At 45.1% G+C, this 25,512-nt stretch overlaps 1 pseudogene; it reads right to left on the bottom strand.

Annotated features, from left to right (window-relative positions):
- Window positions 1-1,760: 1,760 nt before the first annotated feature.
- On the bottom strand, window positions 1,761-21,653 carry LOC106611813 (protein bicaudal C homolog 1-A-like; annotated as a pseudogene).
- Window positions 21,654-25,512: the final 3,859 nt, after the last annotated feature.

Below are 25,512 nucleotides of genomic sequence, written 5' to 3'. Positions count from 1 at the left end.
TTGACTGTGTTTGTTTATCCCATGTGTAACTCTGTGTTGTTTTTGTCACACTGCTTTGCTTTATCTTGGCCAGGTCGCAGTTGTAAATGAGAACTTGTTAGTTACATAAAGGTGAATTTTTTAAAAAGTAATAAATATTTATAAACAAATTAGGCACATTTGGGCAGTCTTGACACAATTTTGAACAGAAATGCAATGGTTCATTGGATCACTCTAAAACTTTGCACATCCACTAGATGGCATCAGTGTGCAAAATATAAATTGCAACTGGGCTGGAATATTACATTATGGCCGTCATCATCATTATGTAGATGGTACAAAAAAATACAAACGAATGGTTGTTTTTTTCTTGGTATTATCTTTTACCAGTTCTATTGTGTTATGTTCTACTACATTCCTTTCACATTTCCATAAACTTCAAAGTGATTCCTTTCAAATGGTACCAAGAATATGCATATCCTTGCTACAGGGCCTGAACTACAGGCAGTTAGATTTGGGTATGTCATTTTAGGTGAAAATTGAAAAAAAAAGGGCCTAATCCTTAAGAGTTTAAGTCTAGAGAGTGTATTGCATACTGTTAACTTCATGTATATTTTTTTATAATTTTGTATAGTTGAGGATGATTCATTTCATGCCTACTTAAAAAAATCTGAAACAGTTAACTGTGTATGTTGCTGGTTGTTATTTCAGCAATAAGGCACGAGGGGGTGTGGTATATGGCCAATATACCATGGCTAAGGGCTGTTCTTAAGGACTACGCATCGCAGAGTGCCTGGACACAGCCCTTAGCCGTGGTATATTGGCCATATACCACAAACCCCCGAGGTGCCTTATTGCTATTATAAACTGGTTACCAACGTAATTAGAGCAGTCAAAATAAATGTTTTGTCATACCCGTGGTATACCACGGCTGTCAGCCAATCAGCATTCAGGGCTTGAACCTCCCAGTTTATAAAACAGTATAATAACTGTATTATAAGTTGAAAATATGACGTTAAATCTCAACACATACAGTAAGTAGAGTAGCAGTAGTAACAACCTGACATAGGGGAAGTGAGACAAATACTCGGAAATGAATCATACAGTAACAGAGAGTACAACATTGTTGTTTAATTGAATAGATCCACATTACAGTCACACTGGTATTCAGTACAGTATGAAAGGCCATTGGCCCTAAGCTCCTCTGTACGGCGCCCCTTAGCCTTGTACAATTGCCCTTGTAAATTACTATTTGTCTGTATCCTTTTCTCAAAAGTCACTAGAAATTAGCATTTAAAACCTGTTTTAAGAAAAAATAATCTGTCTGGACCCCTGTAGCAAAATGTATCCCCCCCACAATGCCAGAATCGCTCCTATGGCCCTGCTTGTAGGATATCCATAATGTATATTAAATATTTATCAAAGCCTTGTGCACATAACCTTATTGAAACAACGACAAGATAGTTCTCACTTCAAAAGGACAACCAGATCATTTCATTTTGCTAGGATAAAACGTGTTACTCTAGCCTAGCGATATCGTTTATATCTGGTCATTAGGAGTATTCTAAATAAATGAAATGGGAAACAACTCATAAGGAGGCAATGGCTTCTCGCCTGCTAATGGCTGATACATGGGATTAGAACTTTTAAGATGTGCACTCAGGTGAGGCCAAACAATATTGAAAGGAGTTTCACATTAGGCCTACCACCACGAGATCAAATCCGTTGGGCTATTCATTTTTTTAATCCATTCATTTATCTGAGTGTTCATATAGCGTCAACCCAACTCCTGGTTGTCCATCAAACTCCATTTAATGTCGTTGCTGGTTGATCTCTTTCTGAAATTGACTTATAATTAATTATTGATGCAATAATGAGGAGTGGGGAATGTAACTTCAATCTACAAACACAATCTAATGTCAGTGCTCTCTAGCGGTGAACCATTCTCTTGTTTGCACCTCGTTGAGTTACTGTACGTACTGTCATCGACATCTTAAGCCTTTGTTACTCTACAGGTCATTTCAAGGGAGGTTTTTGTTCAGACCAATTGGTTTGAAGTCCTGCGTAGCTCACTTAGCAGACCATGGCACTTCCAGTGTCAGGGTTGTGGGTTTAACTCCCATGGAGGACCAGTACGGAAAAAGTAATGAAATGTATACACCCACTACTGTCAGTCACTCCGGATAAGACCGTCTGCTAAATTACAAAAATGTTTAAGAAACATTTGGTTAAGTCCTCAGGTAAAAATAAAATAAAAGAGGTGGCAATTTATTGGAAAAGTTTAATAATCATCTCTAATATCATCATACATTCTCATTTACCCTTGTATGTTTATGTACATGTTTATGTACAACACACAGAGTAAACTCTGACCTAAGGTAAATGTTGGGTTTGCCACCAAGGCTAGGATATGTGAAAGCCAGTCTGATCATAGAGCTGTTCTTGCAGGCAGTTCTACCCATGTTGGGTAATGTTGTGTGGGATTCACCAGTGGTTGCTCTGAGCAGCTGTGTCCTCGTCCATGATTCGTGTGAGCTGGCCACTAGCCCGCCTTCCAGGTAGCCTGGCTTCACAGCGGGCGTCTGACAGTTCTCTTGCTTTTGTTCAGGTCTGGATGGATGGCGAGAGAGAGAGAGAGATGTTCTATACATCACATATAAGCCTCAGGGAGAAGTGGGTTAGATGTATATGTTTTTTTTCTGATCATTCACCTGAGATGGCCAAAAGCATCGTCCTTCTCGCTCCAAACGTGGACACTCCAACCTCTTTTCAGATCCTCGTCAGACAGAGTCAAGAAGGTCTGGAAGTCAATCTGCAGAAAAAGGGGCATGACAGTCCTGTTGCTTACACATCCACCACACTTCAGTTATACAAGACATACTCCGAATGATCTTTCAGTCAGCCTCTGTGCCACTGGAAACAACTCAGTCAATCCTGCTTATGGAGGCTACTTCAACAAATAACCCTCTATGTATAGACATTTATCAGTTACTCCTATACCCCAGGGGGCGCTAGCTGTTTGTCTGTCTGTACCTCTTGCTGTTGGAACACGTCAATGTACTTCCCCAGACCCAGCTGGCTCAGGAGCTCTGGGAGGTCATCTGTAGGCTGGGGGGAGGGGCTCCGCTGGCTACCGGTCAACACCATTACCGTGGACATGCCCTCAAAGTAGTTACTGTAGGTCAGGAAGCTCTCCGTAGGGGTCAGAGGTCAGAAATCAAAGGTGGAAAGATCAGGGGGAGATGGGGAAGTAAAGGATTAACAGAAGGAACTGTGTTGACAGAAAGCATAACAAAGTGTTCTCACATCTCTCTATAACTCTCAGATAGAAGACATTCAAAGCACAGCTTTGATACTGACTACATTGAAGATAAGCCAGACACAGGAATTGCATTTCATTACATTTTCTCTTTGTAGATACACACTCTCTTAGAGACACACACACACAAAAGTTTGGGGTCTGTTTGTTGAAGACGCAAACACCAGGAAAGAGGAGGTGGAGAAGGAAGAAGAGTAGTTAGAGGGGGAGGAAGAGGAAGACGGAGAGGGGGAGATTGGGGAGGATGAAGACAAGGATCCTTGTCTGTCACGCCGTTCAACAATTTTTCCTTCCATTTCTGATAGCCCCTGGTCTGCAGAGAGAGAGAGAGAAAGAGAGAGAGAAAGAGAGAGAGAAAGAGAAAGAGAGGAGCGAGGAGAGAGAGAGGAGCGAGGAGCGAGAGAGGAGCGAGGAGCGAGGAGAGAGAGAGAGGAGCGAGGAGAGAGAGAGGAGCGAGGAGAGAGAGAGGAGCGAGGAGAGAGAGAGAGGAGCGAGGAGAGAGAGAGAGGAGCGAGGAGCGAGAGAGGAGCGAGGAGCGAGAGAGGAGAGAGGAGCGAGAGAGGAGAGAGGAGCGAGGAGCGAGAGAGGAGAGAGGAGCGAGGAGCGAGAGAGGAGCGAGGAGAGAGGAGAGAGGAGCGAGGAGCGAGAGAGGAGAGAGGAGAGAGGAGCGAGAGAGGAGCGAGGAGCGAGAGAGGAGCGAGGAGCGAGGAGAGAGAGGAGCGAGGAGCGAGGAGCGAGAGAGGAGCGAGGAGAGGAGAGAGGAGCGAGGAGAGAGGAGAGAGAGGAGCGAGGAGAGAGGAGAGAGAGGAGCGAGGAGAGAGGAGAGAGAGGAGCGAGGAGAGAGGAGAGAGAGGAGCGAGAGAGGAGCGAGGAGAGAGAAAGGAGAGAGAAAGGAGAGAGAGGAGCGAGGAGAGAGAGAGAAGCGAGGAGATAGAGGAGAGAGGAGCGAGGAGAGAGAGAGGAGCGAGGAGAGAGAAAGGAGAGAGAGGAGCGAGGAGAGAGAGAGGAGCGAGGAGAGAGAGGAGAGAGGAGCGAGGAGAGAGAGGAGAGAGGAGCGAGGAGAGAGAGAGGAGCGAGGAGAGAGAGGAGAGAGAGGAGCGAGAAAGGAGAGAGGAGCGAGAAAGGAGAGAGAGGAGCGAGGAGAGAGAAAGGAGAGAGAGGAGCGAGGAGAGAGAAAGGAGCGAGGAAGGAGGAGCGAGAGGAGAGAGGAGAGAGGAGAGAGAAAGGAGAGAGAGGAGAGAGGAGAGAGAAAGGAGAGAGAGGAGTGAGAGGAGCAAGGAGAGAGAGGAAGAGGGATGGGGTTTGCATATATTTATCTTCTCAATGTTTTTCAATTCCCTCGCTTTGTTTTTCACTTTTCTTCCACTCCCCTTTCTCTCTCTCCCACTCTCTCCTTCCATGAGGATGAGTGGATGAGACAGGGTGGTAATTGGTGCTCACAGTTTCTCTCCTCCACTCTGTTTTTCTCAGGGCAGGAATACCAATCGAGCCAAGCAGCACTGAGAATAATCATATTAATAAACAAGCTCTCACCCAGCTCAACGCCTTTCCTAGCTCGCTACAAATAATCAGGCGCTTAGGTGAAACGCTCACACTGACTCCTAAATTCCCTCACGCAAAACAACCCAGAAATGATCAGACTGTATCTATTAATCCAAATGAGCATGGTGTTCACTGACTGGCCACAGAGCATTCAGAGAGGGCAGCTTCTCAATGGCTGGTAATAAACCCTGTCTGGGGGGAGACTGAGAGGACAGGTCCAGCCTGTTGCAGTACATGTTGCACTACCTGTTGTAGTTGTCCAGTGTTTGCCAGGTAGGGTTAGTAGCTGTGTCGGCTGATGTTGTGTAGCTCCTTGACGGCCTCCGCAGGAATGGACTTAGCCAACCACCGACTTCCTCTGCATGGCTGAGAGAGTACAGATACATCACACACACACACACACACACACACCGACTTCCTCTGCATGGCTGAGAGAGTACAGATACATCACACACACACACACAGGCTGCGTTTACATAGGCAACACAATTCAGATATTTTGCTGCGTTTATACAGCCCAATTGGGGAAATTCTGATCTGACTGGTCACGAGACAAATAATTGGCAAAATATCAGATTTAGATTACATGTGTAAACGCTCACATAGACAGATCAGCTATCCATACAAAAACAAACACACACATTCCCCAAAAAACATGCAGACAAAGTTACTATAAATCACTCACAAACAGACAGGCAGTGGTTTAATTGGCATGTTGTTGTTGTCAGGTGAATAATGCAGATAGATGGATAGAGAACAGTGTTTGATACAGAATGCTTTGCGAAGAATCTCATAAGCATAGAATTCATACACGAGTGTCTGATGTGTAACAAAACTATGTGACTAAATATATAACTGAGAAAGAGTCTTTGTGTGTGTGTGCGTGTGTGTGTGTATCTGGCACCAATGTGTAAAATCAGTGGGAGTAGTAATGCTCCTTAATTATAACTTTGGCACGGTGCAACCCATAAGTGGGTCCCCTCCATCACCTCTCTGGCAATGTGCAGCATATAAATGGGTCTCCTCTATCAATGCTCTGGTTCATAGTCCCACATAAATGGGTCTCCTCTATCAACGCTCTGGTTCATAGTCCCACATAAATGTGTTCCCTCCATCAATGATTTGAATAACAAACAAGAGCTGCCTTGTCTCTCAATAGCAGACAGTGGCAAGTGACATATCCCAATGACATGCCACTAATTTGGCCAGGTGCAGTTGCTAAATGAGTCCTCTGATTTGCAATGCTGGACTGGCGCAGCACTAAAATGGGTCCCTTTTAGTGGGACTCTTCTACAAGTCCGAAAATAGGACTTTTGTGTGACAGAACCCTGGATAAACCAAGGGGATGTTGTTAATGAGACCTGCTGGGCTACTGTTCACACAAGGCAGAAGCATCAAACATTGAAAAGGTCTCACCTTTGGTTGCCAGCAGTTTCTTAATCTCATAGTCGTAATCCTGCAATAAAAGGTAAAGGGGATGAAGCTGGTAAATAAGGGAGGAAATACAGTTAGGTTGTTCTGTGACTGATGTGTTCTGGAAGGGAACCTGATTTACTGAGAGAACAGAAGATGACTCGACCTGGTACTTCCTGTTGTTACCGTGGAGATACATTTTATCCCCATGGTAACCTTTGAGGCACCAAGTGGACAAAAAATGGCAAAATCAACATCTAGTGTAGCACAAACACACAAAACTCTAATTCTTCAAATTTGATTGCGTGAGGCTCAAAGAAAGCAAAGGGGTCAAATTAATTGGTGACACAGTTTACAGATTTACATATAACATGCTCCTCTATATTGCTCTGAGGTTGTTTCATTTCTGTCTGGGGGGGAGTTGGAACTCACCTCAACCACGACCAATGTGCAACAAAACCTGTTAATGAATATGAATCATTCTAAATCAGAGTGAGAGTCTCACCTCGTTCCTTGATGCTTCACAGAGAGCATCCTGAGTCTGAGTCATGTCCCTCCTCAGGCTGTTCCGTCTCTCATGCCTCCCTCCTTCCATCTCTCTCAGGCTGTTCTGTCTAGTATCACTCCTCCCTCCATCACTCTCAAGCTGTTACATCTCTCACTTCATCCTCCCTCCATCTGTCTCAGGCTCTTCCGTCTTTCACTCCTCCCTCCTTCCATCTTTCTCAGGCTGTTCCATCTAGTATCACTCTTCCTTCCCTCCATCTCTCTCAGGCTGTTCCGTTTCTCACTCCTTCCATCTTTCCATCCAGCAGTCTGCAACAGTACAGCAGTAGTGAGACTAAGGTCAGGTCTGAGCCACACAGCGTGAAGGCTGTTTGTAGGACTCACTTAGCTAAGTAGCTCACCCAGCTAATCCAAGGGCTGTTGAGACCTGATACTGGAGGGAGGGAATGAATAAATGCAATCCCTTTCTGACATTACTATTTATCATGAGAGTATTAAAACAGCAGCAAACACTGCATCTCCAAAGTCTCCTGTTATTTTCCCAGAGGAAATAGAACATACACGGCGGGACAAAAGGCTAAAGGCACATCAAATTAAGATAAAGTGCAAATTTTGTATTATTTTTTCCCCTTCTGAAAGAGCAGGGGCTAACTTTGCTTAAGGGTTGATTGGCTTGCCCTTATCTAAGATCAAATCCAGACTATCACAACCGGCCATGATTGGGAGTCCCATAGGGCGGGGCGCACAATTGGCCCAGCATCATTTGGGTTTGGCTGGTGTAGGCCGTCATTGTAAATAAGAATTTGTTCCTAACTGACTTGCCTCGTTAAATAAAGGTTAAATAAAATTTTAAAAATAAAAAAATCCACATAGGATCCAACCAACATCCCAACCTCAACCACTGTGCCTAAGGTCAACTTCCTCTTACCCTCCCTAGTGTGAATGTGTTTACCTCATGACCTGGCCTGTTGAGTGGCGTCTCCCCTTCAGGACCCTGGAGGCTGCTCCTCTGACTCATCATCCTGACCTGGCTCAGTGACATCACTCAACTCTGATGTCATCGGACCAGGGCTCTCGTCCGACAGGCCGGACAGATCCTCGTTCTCTGGGATCTGGGTAAACCGAGGTGATCTCATTGATCAATCTTGATACTGTACTGATCCAATAGCACCACCATCAGGACAACTGCAGAATCAAATCCCCTGCAAGGAAAGACCTTACAACTGTATCAATCCATCAGTGGAGGCTGCTGAGGGGAGGATGGCTCATAATAAATCCTGGAAGAGAGCGAATGGAATGGCATCAAACACGTTTGATGTATTTGATACTATTCCACTCCAGCCATTACCACGAGCCTATCCTCCCCAATTAAGGTGCCACCAACCTCCTGTGCAATCCATCATATCTCCCACTGTCAAACTCTCACAGTACTGCACTTATCTTGGTAGTCAAGAGGCCTACATTTATTGATTCTGTTATCTGATGGTGATCTCTCCACACCTTCTCCAGATGCCTGCTCTCTGTCCCCTTCAGTCCCATCCTCATTCCCTCAGAGGGCAGAGTCAGGCCTGGTGGGGCGATGGGCGGGGCTCAGTTTGGGAAAGAGCGCCAATCAAAGACTCAGGGGCGGGCACTGAGCCTGAGGAAAAGGAAAAGCAGATTAAGATAGGATAGGACAGTGGACAGGATAGGACAGTGGCCTTTTCTCAATCAGATTTGCTCAACTCCGTCCTCTCTCCACCATCCTCTCTCGCCTCCTTTTGAAAAAGGTCAAAAGTAATCAAGGAGAGGTGGCGATGTGAGTGAACGTGGACGAAAATGTGCTTGTATGAAATGAGAAGCTTCTTCTCCACTCGCGTGTCAGACAAATTACGTTTACAGAGGTGGATCCCAAAATAAATGCGTAAATTGATCAAAACAAATTTAATTAATTGTGCCAGACATGTTATAGAGAAAAGGATAAGTAGCATATTGTTTTTAAATGTTTCATGCTTTTCTCCTCCAACAATACAACTGTCACGGTTGTCGTAGGGTTGAGACCAAGACGCAGCGGGAAAATGTACACTCATCTTGTTTTATTAAAGTGAAGAAGGAAAAACACAAAAAAAGGTATACAAAACACAAAACGAACTTGACAGTCTTGTCATGCAAACATAGCTAAACAAGAACAATCTCCCACAAAATACTAACAAACACATACCTATTTATAGGACCCTCAATCAGAGGCAACTAGAAAACACCTGCCTCCAATTGAGAGTCCAACCCCCAATTACCTAAACATAGAAATACAAATGACTAGACTAAACATAGAAATACATTAACATAGAACAGTGCCCAAAACCCGGAATAATAAATCAAACACCCAACTACTAACACAACCAGCCCGAACCACAAAACAAATACCCCCTGCCACGTCCTGACCAAACTACAATAACAAATAACCCCTTTTACTGGTCAGGACGTGACAACAACAGCTGATTCAAAGGGGGTGTGGCAAATCTCAGAACTCTTCCGCAGTAGAACACACTTGTGCTTCCTCGCCAAAAAGAGGCTATTGAGGAGGGGATGACAGTCTTCTGTTTGCCTACTAACGAATTGACACACTCCTCGACCTCATATCGGTTTCCGGGTCACGGTGGAGAGAAGACGGTGGAGAGAAGACGGTGGAGAGGGGATGGAGGAGAGAGGACAGGAAAGAGGGAAGAGGAGAGAGGGCGTGGGAGAGAAGACACAGGAAAGAGGGCGTAGGAGAGAGGATGGAGGAGAGAGGACGGAGGACGTTGTCCAAACGAGAAAAAGCCCCTGATACATACCAATATATGAAAAGACACACCAGGGTTGGTGAGGCGGAGTTGCTGCATCAGCATGTTGAGCCAGTAGTTGGTAACCAGTTGCTGACCAGCATGGGATCAGAGTTCATCTTGGTTGTCATGGCGACCTCACTGGAGTGCAGCCCCAGAAGCAGTCGCCGAGCCTCGTACAGTTTGAAGATGTTCCTCCCAGACCCTTCACCACCACTGACTGGCAAATGTATTCCAGCACACAACACCATGTCATACAAATGAGGAAATGTAGTCCAACACAGTACTTTATCAGGCACTACAGTACTGCAACTTTAGTAATAACAACGATAAGACTTGCTATAGTACTATTGTACCATGGCGGTCTGTTAGACTTTGGGTTTGACGCTGACAAAGACCCCCAGACTCTGCATTGTCCGAGTCAGTTTACGTGGGTCCGCCTCCCCATCCTCATGCATGTCAAACATCAGACACACAGGCAGACAGTTCTGTGCAGTTACAAAACAGGTCACTCTTACTCCTCTCTTAGCAAACTCTCCACAATAAACAGGCTTGCCTTTTTACCTCAAATCTGAATCAATCAAAGAATCAACCAATTAATCTGAATCAAAGAATCAACCAATTGATCTGAATAAATCAAAGAATCAACCAGTTCATCTGAATCAAAGAATCATCCAATTAATCTAATCTATCAATGAATCATTACAAAGAGCAAAGTGGACTGTGACCCTCCTCACCCTGTGTTGCTGCCTGGCCAGACATACTCTGTCTGGGATGCCCTGGATGAGCAGTGAGGGGGGGTTCTGAGGGGCGCTGACCTCTGGCAGGACTATCTGGGTCTGGTTCGGATGCATGATTGCACTCTATACTCCTCTGTCTGAACTCTATACTCCTCTGTAAACTGGTCATCTCTGTATACCCGTCGCAAGACCCACTGGTTGATGCTTATTTATAAAACCCTCTTAGGCCTCACTCCCCCCTATCTGAGATATCTACTGCAGCCCTCATCCTGCACATACAACACCCGTTCTGCCAGTCACAATCTGTTAAACCTCTTACATCTAGATGTTCCGCTAGCGGAACACCGCTCCAATATCCAATGATAGGGCGTGACGCGAATTACAAACACCTCAGAAATCCAAAAACGTAAATTTTTCAAACATATGACTATTTTACACCATTTTAAAGACAAGACTCTCCTTTATCTAACCACATTGTCCGATTTCAAAAAGGCTTTACAACGAAAGCAAAACATTAGATTATGTCAGGAGAGTACCCAGCCAGAAATAATCACACACCCATTTTTCAAGCTAGCATATAATGTCACAAACCACAGCTAAATGCAGCACTAACCTTTGATCTTCATCAGATGACACTCCTAGGACATTATGTTATACAATACATGCATGTTTTGTTCAATCAAGTTCGTATTTATATCAAAAACCAGCTTTTTACATTAGCATGTGACGTTCAGAACTAGCATACCCACCGAAAACTTCTGGTGAATTTACTAAAATACTCACGATAAACATTCACAAAAAACAAATTATTTTAAGAATTATAGATACAGAACTCCTTTATGCAATCGCTATGTCCGATTTTAAAATAGCTTTTCGGTGAAAGCACATTTTGCAATATTCTGAGAAGATAGCCCGGCCATCATGGCTAGCTATTTTGACACCCACCAAGTTTGGCACTCACCAAACTCAGATTTACTATAAGAAAAATTGGATTACCTTTGCTGTTCTTCGCCAGAATGCACTCCCAGGACTTCTAGTTTACACCCAATGTTGTTTTGGTTCCAAATAATCCATAGTTATATCCAAATAGCGGCGTTTTGTCCGTGCGTTCAAGACACTATCCGAAGGGTGACACGCCGGCGCATATCGTGACAAAATTTCAAAATATTCCATTACCGTACTTCGAAGCATGTCAAAAGCTGTTTAAAATCAATTTTTATGCGATTTTTCTCGTAAAATAGCGATAATATTCCGACCGGGAGACGTCGTTTTCGTTCAAAGACTGAAAATGTAAAATGGACTCTTCACGTGCACGCACCCGTCTCATTGTTCTCAGATCGACCACTATCCAAATGCCCTACTGTTTTTCAGCCAGGGACTGCAGAGTCCTCATTCCCCGTTCTGGCGCCTTCTGAGAGCCTATGGGAGCCTTATAAAATGTCACGTTACAGCAGAGATCCTCTGTTTTCGATAAAGAGGCTATAGAAGGCCAAGAAATGGTCAGAGAGGGCACTTCCTGTTTAGAATCTTCTCAGGTTTTGGCCTGCCATATGAGTTATTTTATACTCACAGACACCATTCAAACAGTTTTAGCAACTTTAGGGTGTTTTCTATCCAAATCAAACAGTTATATATGCATATTCTAGTTTCTGGGCAGGAGTAATAACCAGATTAAATCAGGTACGTTTTTTATCCGGCCGTGAAAATACTGCCCCCTATCCATAACAGGTTAAAGGTCCCCAGAGCACACACATCCCTTGGTCGCTCTTCTTTTTAGTTCGCTGCAGCTAGCGACTGGAATGAGGTTCATTCAAAGACTCAATCAACGACACTCTTACTGACAGTTGTGGCTGCTTTGCGTAATGTATTGTCTCTACCTTCTTGCACTTTGTGCTGTTGTCTGTGCCCAATAATGTTTGTACCATGTTTTGTTCTGCTACCATGCTGTGCTGCTGCCATGTTGTGTTGCTACCATGTTGCTGTCATGTTGTGTTGCTACCATGTTGTGCTGCAATGTGTTGCTGCCATGCTATGTTGTCTTAGGTCTCTCTTTATTTAGTGTTGTCTCTCTTGTCGTGATCTGCGTTTTGTCCTATATTTTTCTATTATTTTTAATCCCAGCCCCCGTCCCTGCAGGAGGCCTTTTGGTAGACTGTCATTATAAATAAGAATTTGTTCTTAATTGACTTCCCTAGTTAAATAAAGGTTAAATAAATTAAAATAAATAAATGACCCCCAGGAAGTGGTCTCCGTTCTGTCCCAGCAGAAAGAGATGATGAAGGGAGGTCACGTCCTGCTGGGTGGTGACCACCCTCATGACTCCGCCATGACCCCAGCCCTGACCTCTGACCCCAGAATCAGCTCCATCAGGACACACACCACCTGTCAGGGAGAGAAAGGGCAGAGTTAGAGTAGATGTGTGCAGAGTTAATAATTAATAATATTAAATTATTATTCCCTTTTTTAGTCAAGGTTTCTCTTTGCTAATGTAAGGAAGTGCATCTAAAAGTCACAGAGAAAACAGTGAGACAGAAAGGCGAAAGTGTGGTGTGTGCGTGCATGGCTCTCTGCAGTGCCTTCGGAAAGTATTTAGACCACTTCACTTTTTCCACAGTTTTTTTACGTTACAGCCTTATTCTAAAATGAATTAAATTTGTGAAATAAAGGCCATCCATGCATTAAGATGTTACATTAGAGACTCTCACTCATATTTTCTTCCTGGCTGCCTCCATCCCTTGGACAGGCCCAGTGATGGACACCTGGACAGGGGAGGTAGAGAGAGATGAGAGAGAAACAAAATAAAGTTGCTGAAGGACAATAACTAACGGAGTGTACCTGAAGGTTGTACTACAAAGCAGGATCAATGAGTTAGCCAGCTAACTTTGATAAACAACCAGAAATAAACTATTGATTTTCTGGTTTATTATGAAAGCTAAATTTAGATATGTGCTTTTGGTTGTTGAGACAATTAGACCAAGGTTATCTTTCAAAAAAATTAAAAGCTATTTCAGAATATTTACGCAAGTTAGCTGGTTAACTCATTGATCCTGCTTTGTAGTATCACCATCTGGTTGCTAAGGGACAATACACAGTTACTAACAGGCTGTACCTAGTTGCTGAGACAGTTTCTAAGGAACAGTTGCAGGTTGCACTTCTCTCCGGTAGCATTGTGTCTGTTGGAGTCAGGGAAGTGGATGTGGCATGATGTCATCTCCATCACCTTCTTGATGTTCCTGCCCCCTTTCCCGATCACATGGGAGTTCTCTGTGTGGGCCACGTCCATCTTCAGGGTCACCTTGTTGACCTGACTCAGGAGAAGATGTGGGTTTTACTAAGTGTATATAGTTGGTTTATTTGGCTACATTTGTCACGGTTGTCGTAGGAAGGACCGGACCAAAGTGCACCATGTGTGTCGTTCCACATTTTATTTTCACTGTGAAACTTTGCAATACATACACAATAAACTGAACAAACAAAAATCCGTGACGTAGAGTAGAACCATACACTGACGCAGAAACAATAATCTCCCACAAACCCAGGTGGGAAAAACACCTCCTTAAGTATGATCTCCAATTAGAGACAACAAGGACCAGCTGCCTCTAATTGGAGATCATCCCAAACAAACCCCAACATAGAAATACAAAACTAGAACCTGACAGAAATAGAAAACATAGAATAGAACAAAAAAACTAATCACACCCTGACCTAACCAAAATAGAGAAACAAAACGTCTCTCTCAGGTCAGGGTGTGACAACATTACATGTTAGGTATAGGATTATATCTCCGTTTAGGACATTTACTTTGTCTCCAGAAGTTCTAGAATCTTATGTTTGGCCACTAAAACATTGCCACGCTTGCCTTCCACTTTCACATGGGGGTCTGTGGTATACAGTACAAGACAGAAATTAATCTAAAATATATGTGGCAGCTGGCAGAAATCTTTAGTGTTGTTGTATAAAATATCAAGTTGTACAGGAGGTTGAGACAGGTTGAGACAGGTTGTCAGTGTATGGAGGTGTCAGTTGGTCTGAAATCACCTTTCTTTGACTTGGCTCCTATGTTCAGCTTGGATGGCCATTTCACCACCTGGCTTAGTTTCCCTCATCACCTGCGAGACAAAACATGAGGAACACGTGTCGATGTGTGTGTGTGTGACAGAGAAACTAATGGAGTGTGATCGACAGGTCTTTTAACACGAGAATAACACCAGTTTATACATCCCAGACACACAGACACAAAACACATTGTCCTATTCAGAGAAGACAATACTTCATTTCCATCTGAAAGACATTCACCCTCACAACCATAGCAACAGCAAATCTCTGAGTAGCAATGTCAACAATCAGCCTGTGACCTTTCATGTTCTCTATACAGAGGTCGTCTGGGAAATATGTAGACTTTTAAATGCAGGTATTTTCACGTCAGTGAGTCATATTTGAATGGGAAGATTAGATGAATGTTCATTATTTCTGCATTGTATGAATATTAGCATATATATTTTGATTTCAACCGTCCATTATATCTGTCTCGGTGTCATTGTGATCTTCTCTCTTCGTATACTTACTCTCTCAAAGAACTCTTCACCGGTAAAGTTCCTCTCCATGTTTGGTAGCTGACAAATATTGAAAAGAGAGGAAAGAGAGAGACACTTATTGACGGAAAACTGAGGCCTAAATAAATACAAACATATAAACATCCAAACAACAAATAATCCAGACACAGGGTTCAGGGTTACTGGTTAATGCTCTGTTTGTGTCTATGAGACACTTTCCTAAAAGGAGAGAAGTACTGTATGAGATCTCTGTGAAGGGTCAACATTTAACAGGGAAAGAGGAAAATTACAGAGAAAGGGGGGACGAGGGGTAGAACCTAAACATTTAAAAGGACATCGCTCCACAATGACACTTACACCGTGGGGGCTCAAAACACTGCCATGGGTTACTCTCCTCGAAGCTGAAGAATGGGCGAGAGAGCAGCGTGGAGAGGAGAGAGAGGGGATGGGGGTTCCAAAAGCCAGCCCCAGAGACAATTAATCACATCATAGCCATTTCACTCCACCCCACCAGAAATGAAATAACCACTGACACGCTTTAAAACCTGATGTAAAAACAACTAGGATGCCCATCCCTTTATAGGGATTATTCAAACCCCCAACATCCCAGATGTCAGCACCAATACACTGCTCGCTAGCATGCTAACACTCAGGGGGAAAGAGAATACACTGCTCGCTAGCATGCTAACACTCTAGGAGGTAGTTTATCACAGACCTGTTCTGCACTGATAAACACAGTGGAGGTAGTTTATCACAGACCTGCACTGATAAACAACAGACTGACAGGACGGGAATAATGTTACTGCCAATCAAGCTTATTTATTTATTTTACCTTTATTTAACCAGGTAGGCAAGTTGAGAACAAGTTCTCATTTACAATTGCGACCTGGCCAAGATAAAGCAAAGCAGTTCGACACAAACAACAACAGAGTTACACATGGAGTAAAACAAACATACAGTAGAAAAATAAGTCTACATACAATGTGAGCAAATGAGGTGAGATAAGGGAGGTAAAGGCAAAAAAAGCCATGGTGGCAAAGTAAATACAATATAGCAAGTAAAACACTGGAATGGTAGATTTGTAGTGGAAGAAAGTGCAAAGTAGAAATAATGGGGTGCAAAGGAGCAAAATAAATAAATAATTAAATACAGTAGGGGAAGCGGTAGTTGTTTGGGCTAAATTATAGATGGGCTATGTACAGGTGCAGTGATCTGTGAGCTGCTCTGACAGCTGGTACTTAAAGCTAGTGAGGGAGATGAGTGTTTCCAGTTTCAGAGATTTTTGTAGTTCGTTCCAGTCATTGGCAGCAGAGAACTGGAAGGAGAGACGGCCAAAGGAGGAATTGACTTTGGGGGTGACCAGAGAGATATACCTGCCGGAGCGCGTGCTACAGGTGGGTGCTGCTATGGTGACCAGTGAGCTGAGATAAGGGGGGACTTTACCTAGCAGGGTCTTGTAGATGACCTGGAGCCAGTGGGTTTGGCGACGAGTATGAAGCGAGGGCCAGCCAACGAGAGCGTACAGGTCGCAGTGGTGGGTAGTATATGGGGCTTTGGTGACTGTCAGGAGCGTCTTAAAAAGTGGACCAAGGCAGAGCGGGTATCGTGCTCATCTTCCTTTTTATTTGGATAAATGTGAAAACTTAGAACAAAAATAACAAACGACAAAAACAGTCCTGTAAGGCTATACACGGAACAACTACCCACAAAACCCATGGAAAAACACCCCTACTAAAATAGGACCTTCAATTAGAGGCAACGAGGAACAGCTGCTTCCAATTGAAGGTCAACCCAATAAACTAAACATAGAAATAGAAGAACTAGAACAAACATAGAAATATATTAACATAGAACATAACCCCCCAAAAAACGAAACACACAAAACAAACGCATCCCTGCCACGTCCTGACCAACTACAATAACAAAATGACCCCTTTACTGGTCAGGACGTGACAGTGACAAAACGGATGGCACTGTGATAAACTGCATCCAGTTTATTGAGTAGGGTATTGGAAGCTATTTTGTAAATGACATCGCCGAAGTCAAGGATCGGTAGGATGTTTAGTTTTACGAGGGTATGTTTGGCAGCATGAGTGAAGGATGCTTTGTTGCGAAATAGGAAGCCAATTCTAGATTTAACTTTGGATTGGAGATGTTTGATGTGAGTCTGGAAGGAGAGCTTACAGTTTAACCAGACACCTAGGTATTTGTAGATGTCCACATATTCTAAGTAAGAACCGTCCAGAGTAGTGATGCTGGACGGGCGGGCAGGTACGGGCAGTGATCGGTTGAAGAGTATGCATTTAGTTTTACTAGCATTTAAGAGCAGTTGGAGGCCACGGAAGGAGTGTTGTATGGCATTGAAGCTCGTCTGGAGGGTTGTTAACACAGTGTCCAAAGAAGGGCCAGAAGTATACAGAATGGTGTCGTCTGCGTAGAGGTGGATCAGAGACTCACCAGCAGCAAGAGCGACATCATTGATGTATACAGAGAAAAGAGTTGGCCCAAGAATTGAACCCTGTGGCACCCCCATAGAGACTACCAGAGGCCCAGACAACAGGCCATCTGATTTGACACATTGAACTCTATCAGAGAAGTAGTTGGTGAACCAGGCGAGGCAATCATTTGAGAAACCCAGGCTATTGAGTCTGCTGATGAGGATGTGGTGATTGCCAGAGTCGAAAGCCTTGGCCAGGTCAATGAATACGGCAGCACAGTATTGTTTCTTATCGATGGCGGTTACGATATCGTTTAGGACCTTGAGCGTGGCTGAGGTGCACCCATGACCAGCTCTGAAACCAGATTGCATAGTGGAGAAGGTGAGGTGGGATTCGAAATGGTCGGTAATCTGTTTGTTGACTTGGCTTTCGAAGACCTTAGAAAGGCAGGGTAGGATAGATATAGATCTGTAGCAGTTTGGGTCAAGAGTGTCCCCTCCTTTGAAGAGGGGGATGACAGCAGCTGCTTTCCAATCTTTTGGAATCTCAGATGATACGAAAGAGAGGTTGAACAGGGTAGTAATAGGGGTTGCAACAATTTCGGCAGACAATTTTAGAAAGAAAGGGTCCAGATTGTCTAGCCCGGCTGATTTGTAGGGGTCCAGATTTTGCAGCTCTTTCAGAACATCAGCTGACTGGATTTGGGAGAAGGAGAAATGGGGAAGGCTTGGGCAAGTAGCTGTGGGGGGTGCAGTGCTGTTGACCACGGTAGGAGTAGCCAGCTGGAAAGCATGGCCAGCTGTAGAAAAATGCTTATTGAAATTCTCAATTATAGTGGATTTATCGGAGGTGACAGAGTTTCCTATCCTCAGTGCAGTGGGTAGCTAGGAGGAGGTGCTCTTATTCTCCATGGACTTTACAGTGTCCCAGAACATTTTTGAGTTTGTGTTGCAGGAAGCAAATTTCTGCTTGAAAAAGCTAGCCTTGGCTTTTCTAACTGCCTGTGTATATTGGTTTCTAACTTCCCTGAAAAGTTGCATATCACGGGGGCTGTTCGATGCTAATGCACAGGATGTTTTTGTGTTGGTTAAGGGCAGTCAGGTCTGGAGAGAACCAAGGGCTATATCTGTTCCTGGTTCTAAATTTCTTGAATGGGCCATGCTTATTTAAGATGGTGAGGAAGGCATTTAAAAAAAATAACCAGGCATCCTCTACTGACGGGATAAGGTCAATATTCTACCAGGATACCCGGGCCAGGTCGATTAGAAAGGCTTGCTCGCTGAAATGTTTCAGGGAGCGTTTGACAGTGATGAGTGGAGGTCATTTGACCGCTGACCCATTACGGATGCAGGCAATGAGGCAGTGATCGCTGAGATCTTGGTTGAAAACAGCAGAGGTGTATTTAGAGGGAAAGTTGGTTAGGATGATATCTATGAGGGTGCCCGTGTTTAAGGCTTTGGGGTGGTACCTGGTAGGTTCAATGATAATTTGTGTGAGATTGAGGGCATCAAGCTTAGATTGTAGGATGGCTGGGGTGTTAAGCATGTCCCAGTTTAGGTCACCTAGCAGCATGAGCTCTGAAGATAGATGGGGGCAATCAGTTCACATATGGTGTCCAGAGCACAGCTGGGGGCAGAGGGTGGCCTATAGCAGGCGGCAACGGTGAGAGACTTGTTTTTAGAGAGATGGATTTTTAAAAGCAGAAGTTCAAATTGTTTGGGTACAGACCTGGATAGTAGGACAGAACTCTGCAGGCTATCTCTGCAGTAGATTGCAACACCGCCCCCTTTGGCCATTCTACATTGTCTGAATATGTTGTAGTTAGGGATGAAGATTTCAGAGTTTTTGGTGGACTTTCTAAGCCAGGATTCAGACATGGCTAGGACATCCAGGTTGGCGGAGTGTGCTAAAGCAGTGAATAAAACAAACTTAGGGAGAAGGCTTCTAATGTTAACATGCATGAAACCAAGGCTATTACGGTTACAGAAGTCATCAAAAGAGAGCGCCTGGGGAATAGGAGTGGAGCTAGGCACTGCAGGGCCTGGATTCACCTCTACATCACCAGAGGAACAGAGGAGGAGTAGGATAAGGGTATGGCTAAAAGCTATGAGAATTGGTCGTCTATGACGCCCAGAATAGAGAGTAAAAGGAGCAGGTTTCTGGGGGCGATAAAATAGCTTCAAGGTATGTGTACAGACAAATTTATCTCATAAATCATCAAGGCAGAAACTTTAACCATGCCTAACAATAATGACAGCAGCTTCATGATGACCTGACAGTTGAACAGTGGTGGAAAAAGTATCCAGTTTTCATACTTGAGTAAAAGTAAATATACCTTAATGGAAAATGACTCAAGTAAAAGTGAAAGTCACCCAGTAAAATACTACTTGAGTAAAATTCTAAAAGTATTTGGTTTTAAATATACTTAAGTATTAAATGTCAATGTAATTGCTAAAATATACTTACAAATCATTTCAAATTCCTTAAATTATGCAAACCAGATGGCGCCATATTATATATTTTTTTAATGGAAAGCCAGAGTCACACTCCAACACTCAGACATCATTTACAAACAAAGCATGTGTTTAGTGAGTCCGCCAGATTAGAGGCAGTAGTGATGACCAGGGATGTTCTTGTCACGCCCTGACCTGAGAGAGACGGTTTATTTCTCTATGTTGTTAGGTCAGGGTGTGGGGTGGGCATTCTATCGTTTATATTTCTATGTTTTGGCCAGGTATGGTTTCCAATCAGAGGCAGCTGCCTATTGGGAACCATACTTAGGCAGCCCTTTTCCCTCCTTGTGTTGTGGGATCTTATTTTTGTACTGCTGTGTAAAGCCTGCAAGACTTGACGGTCGTAAAAAGTAAAAAGTACATAATTTTCTTCAGGAATGTAAAAGTTGTCAAAAATATAAATATTAAAGTACAGATACCCAAAATTATTTTTACTTAAGTACTTTACACCACTGCAGTTGAATAATGCAGTACTGTGACAGACGGGTACTTAGGGCATCCCAGGATTGCTATTATACAGAACCCTGGACAGAATAATAATTACAGTACTCTGAACTCATTTCAATTCATTTAAACTTCTTTCAGAATGGATCACACACTCGAGTCAACTCAGGTAACTGTACAGATTTACGGCATACACTATCATGATTCATCGTGGTCAACATGTGATCACACTAAAAGTCAAACCATAACAACACCACACCACACCTGTTCACCACACCACACCTGTTCACCACACCACACCTGTTAACTACACCACACCTGTTCACCACACCACACCTGTTCACCACACCACACCTGTTCACCACACCACACCTGTTAACCACACCACACCTGTTCACCACGCCACACCTGTTCACCACACCACACCTGTTCACCACACCACACCACACCTGTTCACCACATCACACCTGTTCACCACACCACACCTGTTAACCACACCACACCTGTTCACCACACCACACCTGTTCACCACATCACACCTGTTCACCACGCCACACCTGTTCACCACACCACACCTGTTCACCACACCACACCTGTTCACCACACCACACCACACCTGTTCACCACACCACACCACACCTGTTCACCACATCACACCTGTTCACCACATCACACCACACCTGTTCACCACACCTGTTCACCACATCACACCTGTTCACCACATCACACCTGTTCAGCACACCACACCTTTTCACCACATCACACCTGTTCAGCACACCACACCTGTTCACCACATCACACCTGTTCACCACATCTCACCACATCACACCTGTTCACCACATCACACCTGTTCACCACATCACACCTGTTCACCACACCTGTTCAGCACACCACACCTGTTCAGCACACCACACCTGTTCAGCACACCACACCTGTTCAGCACACCACACCTGTTCACCACATCACACCTGTTCACCACATCACACCTGTTCACCACATCACACCTGTTCACCACATCACACCTGTTCACCAGACCTGTTCAGCACACCACACCTGTTCAGCACACCACACCTGTTCAGCACACTCACCATACAGCATGGTCTCCTGTTTTTCCCTATCAATACGGAACCTTTCCTCAACCCACTCCGGGTCCGAGTGTTCGCCTCCCACAATCTCCAGCCCTGGTTCGGAATAACCTCCTTCCTCCTCTTCCTCTCTGTTGCGGTGGGACGTGAATGGGAAAGGTGAAGGGGTCTGAGTTGGAGTCATATCCTGGTTCAGGATGGGTCCAGGACCGGGTTCTAGACTACATTCTAGTCTTGTGGTTCTAGCAGGGTCAGGAGAGAAAAGCTTTCCTCCGTTGTGGTGGCCATAGCAAGACTGAGCCTCCATCAGTGTGTCCATTAAGACGGAGAGAGAGAAGGGGAGAGAAGGGAGAAAAACACCCCTCTGTCCCCCATAGCCTCCCTTACATTCCATCATGATCACAGACACATTTCCTACAGAGATGTAGAGAACCCAGAGAGTCCCCTTGTACTGAGGACCACCCAAAACCTGAATGAGAGGAAGAGGGCTTGAGATTCCTGGGATGAGGGGAGGCGGTCAGGGGATTCGGATGGGTGTATAGAGGTGGGAGAGATGGGTAAGGTGGAGGGGTGGGAGGCATGGGTAAGGTGGAGGGGTGGGAGGGATGGGTAGGGTGGAAGGATGGGTAGGGTGGAGAAATGGGTAAGGTGAAGGGGTGGGATGGATGGGTAAGGTGGAGGGATGGGTAAGGTGGAGGGGTGGGAGGGATGGGTAAGGTGGAGGAATGGGTAAGGTGGAGGGGTGGGAAAGGTAGAGGGATGGGTAAGATGGAGGGGTGGGAGGGATGGGTAAGGTGGAGGGATGGGTAAGGTGGAGGGATGGGTAAGGTGGAGGGGTGGGGGGGATGGGTAAGGTGGAGGGATGGGTAAGGTGGAGGGGTGGGTAAGGTGGATGGATGGGTAAGGTGGAGGGGTGGGTAAGGTGGAGGGGTGGGAGATTGGGTAAGGTGGAGGAATGGGTAACGTGGAGGGGTGGGTAAGGTGGAGGGGTGGGGTGGGGTGGGAGGGATGGGTAAGGTGGAGGGAAGGGTAAGGTGGAGGGGTGGGAGGGATGGGTAAGGTGGAGGAATGGGTAAGGTGGAGGGGTGGGAAAGGTAGAGGGATGGGTAAGATGGAGGGGTGGGAGGGATGGGTAAGGTGGAGGGATGGGTAAGGTGGAGGGATGGGTAAGGTGGAGGGGTGGGGGGGATGGGTAAGGTGGAGGGGTGGGAGGGATGGGTAAGGTGGAGGGGTGGGGGGGATGGGTAAGGTGGAGGGATGGGTAAGGTGGATGGATGGGTAAGGTGGAGGGGTGGGTAAGGTGGAGGGGTGGGAGATTGGGTAAGGTGGAGGGGTAGGAGGGATGGGTGTATGGGTTGGGGAAGGTGGAGAGGTGGGGATGGTAGGGGTAGGAGGGATGGGTGTATAGGGGATGGACGGGTTGGGGAAGATGGAGAGGTGGGGTGGGGAAGGTTGAGGGGTAGGAGGGATGGGTGTATAGGAGAGGGACGGGTTGGGGAAGGTGGAGGGGTAGGAGGGATGGGTGTATGGGTTGGGGAAGGTGGAGAGGTGGGGATGGTAGGGGTAGGAGGGATGGGTGTATAGGGGATGGACGGGTTGGGGAAGGTAGAGAGGTGGGGTGGGGAAGGTTGAGGGGTAGGAGGGATGGGTGTATAGGAGAGGGACGGGTTGGGGAAGGTGGAGGGGTAGGAGGGATGGGTGTATGGGTTGGGGAAGGTGGAGAGATGGGGATGGTAGGGGTTGGAGGGATGGGTGTATGGGTTGGGGAAGGTGGAGAGGTGGGGATGGTTGGGGTAGGAGGATGGCTGTATAGGGGAGGGACGGGTTGGGGAAGGTGGAGGGTTGGGGAAGGTGCTCTATGCCGCATTGCTGTGCACCTCTCAAATTGTGTAACAATGCGGAGGGCTCCAAAGAGCTCCGCATTGACATGATTGGTGGATGGTAGGTGAGGGCGGGAGGTCCTGTATAAACACAAACTCACTTCCTTCAAAACTTCCTTCACAACAGCTCTTCACTGCTCTTCACTGCTCTTCACTGCTCTGCTCTGCTCTGCTCTGCACTGCTCTGCTCTGCACTGCTCTGCACCGCTCTGCAGCGCTCTGCTCTACACTGCTCTGCTCTGCTCTGCTCTGCTCTACACTACACTGCTCTGCTCTACACTGCACTGCTCTGCTCTGCTCTGCTCTACACTACACTACACTGCTCTGCTCTGCTCTGCTCTGCTCTACACCACTGTGGCTAAGAATTTTCATGACATGAGGCTTAGCATCTCTCTCCATTGAATACAGGCGGTTGACGTCAACAACCCTCATCGAATATTCAAAACAGGATTACAATAATGAGATGTATCCAACAATCCAACGACACCAATTGTTAGGGCGGAGAGACATGCATCTTGTCAGTAAATCCATAATCTTTGGCCTGAAGTCAGCTCAAAACAAAAGTGATGTAATTAAGCACGTGTATTAATTACTAGGAGTCTTTGTTTTTCCCATGCAAAGGGGATTGCTTTTGATAAAAACGCTTTATCTGCTTTCCCAATGAAACCTAGATAGAAAATGAAATCATTTATTTTATGGAAAAGAGATTTTGCATGTTTCTGGACAATGCACCATGCTGCCTTGCTAACAAAAACGACAGAGAGGTGCAGATTACTGTTCGATGGTAGAAGGAAGCTCCTCCCTCCCGCTTTTGCCCGAGGACGTGACGGGTTAATGCCCCGTGCCCCGCTGCTCAGCATAATCAAATCCCCCCAGTGTTAACCCTGAGACAGCAGCACAGAGAATAGCTCCATCCCCAACACCAGTAACATAGGGCCAAGGGGCCTGCTGTTTCCAAGGGGCCCTAATCACTGCCAGGAAACCCAGTGTTCAGGAATGGACCCTTTGAAATGTGACACACACACACACACACACACCTGCAAAACACCATGCATGCATCATGTATATGTTTTGTGTGTGTGTGTGTGTGTGTGTGTGTGTGTGTGTGTGTGTGTGTGTGTGTGTGTGTGTGTGTGTGTGTGTGTGTGTGTGGTGTGGGTGTGTGGGTGTTTCCAGGATGTGCTCCAAGCTAAGGGGGCAATCCATTACGCCAATAAAAGAAAAGAACAGCTAGTTCCTCATTAAACCGTACAGAACGAGCCACTCTCTCACTCAGAGTCAGATTCTAGAGAATATCATTTTATAAAAAACAAAAACAGCACGAAAAATCACAATTTAATTTATTAACAATGAATCACAAGTCAAATATAAATACAACAAAGCTGCAGGCTGCCAGGCTTAGACGGCCACAAAAGGTAGAACTACAGTTTCAACAAGGGCCTATAACACCAAGGGCTAATACAGCAACTCAATGTTTACAAGCATTTGTGTAATATTCAACAGGGATCCATATAAAACAAGTCAGTTATATTCAGGATATTTACAATTAACACAGACTCAATAGAAGATGTATCAATTGTGACTGGAATGCCAGTTTCACTGGCTAGGAACAAAGATTTTCTATTATATTGACAAGATATTAGAGTGATATTAGAGTAACAATGGAAATACATGTCCTCAAAGATGGAAGGCAGGCGTGAGGTGGCGAGATCAGGTGGGACCATTCTAGCCAATGAGAGGGCAGATATGTGTGTCAACAACAGGCCATAGAGATAGCTAGAGGGCTCAAATCAAATCAAATTAGATTTGTCACATGTGCCGTAGACCTCACAGACCTAACCAACAATGCAGTTTAAAAAAAATTAATAATAATAAAAGTAACAAATAATTAAAGAACAGCAGTAAAATAACAATAGCGAGGCTATGTATAGGGGGTACCGGTACAGAGTCAATGTGCAGGGGCACCGGTTAGTTGAGGTAATTGAGGTAATATGCACATGTAGGTAGAGTTATTAAAGTGACTATGTATAGATGATAACAACAGAGAGTAGCAGTGGTGTAAAATGGGGAGGGGGGGGGGGCAATACAACTAGTCTGGGTAGCCATTTGATTAGATGTTCAGGAGTCTTATGGCTTGGGCGTAGAAGCTGTTTAGAAGCCTCTTGGACCTAGACTTGGCGCTCCGGTACCGCTTGCCGTGCGGTAGCAAAGATAACAGTCTAAGACTAGGGTGGCTGGAGTCTTGGACAATTTTTAGGGCCTTCCTCTGACACTGCCTGGTATACAGGTCCTGGATGG

Source organism: Salmo salar, chromosome 09 (genome assembly GCF_965601325.2).
Source record: "Salmo salar chromosome 09, fSalSal1, whole genome shotgun sequence".
NCBI lineage: Eukaryota > Metazoa > Chordata > Actinopteri > Salmoniformes > Salmonidae > Salmo > Salmo salar.
Note: the sequence above shows the minus strand (reverse complement) of the source record. Positions and strands in the feature narration are given on the sequence as shown.